The sequence below is a fragment of the Aplysia californica genome, unplaced genomic scaffold (assembly GCF_000002075.1).
Source record: "Aplysia californica isolate F4 #8 unplaced genomic scaffold, AplCal3.0 scaffold00367, whole genome shotgun sequence".
In the NCBI taxonomy this organism is placed as follows: domain Eukaryota; kingdom Metazoa; phylum Mollusca; class Gastropoda; order Aplysiida; family Aplysiidae; genus Aplysia; species Aplysia californica.
The window spans coordinates 30297-31407 of NW_004797637.1; the positions used below are offsets into that span (position 1 = coordinate 30297).

The 1111-nt window shown below is 41.5% G+C and overlaps 1 protein-coding gene across 1 annotated transcript in view; it reads left to right on the plus strand.

The window, feature by feature from the left end:
- LOC101859344 (homeobox protein PKNOX1) overlaps positions 1-1111 on the plus strand; it is a gene marked incomplete in the record, with an annotated part of 28896 nt that overhangs the window by 15259 nt on the left and 12526 nt on the right.

A 1111-nucleotide genomic window follows, 5' to 3' on the forward strand; every position in this document is an offset into this window, starting at 1 on the left:
CCATTCCAGTAGATTGTATATATAGTAGGCCAATGACCTTTAGTTGATATTAAAGCACCGTTCATTCCTTTCTTCGAAAGGGGGCCCAGCTAGCCGTTTCTAAAAGCAAGTCCGTACTAAATTCAGGAAATGAATAAATAAAAATCGGGCTCCGTCATGGGGACCTATCTATCTTTTTGCAGGTACTTGCCAACTTTCAACTCTGTAGCTGTCGTACTTTAATGGGAAAATGACACATGTGTTTCCAAGTTGCCAAATACATAATGGATGTCATAAATTGATTCTCTATTCCACTTTCGGGTTTGAACACTCCAGAATTTCATAGGTGCGCACGGCTAGTGAACGGAAACCTCACTTGTTTACAATGGCGTCTTAGAAGACGGACTTTCCCTAGATTAGATCTAAACGAAACTAATGAAAAACTGAAAATTAAACTACAGTCCTAATCGTGACTCTCTGCTTTGGGAACCATGTTTTGGGAACCTTCAGCACCACGATTGTTTGACGGTTTGCAGCAACATCTCTGACCTTGAGCACTCACATGACCTTGTGTGCTGCAAGTCATCACGTACGTAGCCCTGGTACAAAGGCTGGGCAATGAGTCGCTTTAGCAAAATCCGGACAATATGTTAGGGCACCACTTCGGAATGAAATGTGTTACGAACCGCTTCGACAAATGGGTTAGAACAACTTCAACCAACGGGTTAGAACCACATCAACAAATGAGTGAACCCACTTCGGCAAACGGGTTAGGAAAGAGAGTTTAAGAGTCTGAATTCGGATAATGTTCATTAAAAACTATCCGGTTATTTCGATAAGTTATCCGGATTTTGCTCACCACTACCCGGTCCGTGAACTTGTCCCCTTAACTGTTGTTATTTTTTTAGGTTAGTTTGAGTAAATTTGTTGTTGTTGTTTTTTTGGGTGTGTTTTTAATAGTTTTTCCGGCACTTGCTACACAGGAAAGTCCTATAAGTGCCATAGAGTAGATAGAGGGCTTACTAGAGAATAACATAGACAGAAAAAAAGTGATAGAGATAAGGACGGTGGATGTTTGATAAGGAAGATGGAGTACAACTGCTGCTGCTGCTGCTGTTGCTACTGCTGCTGC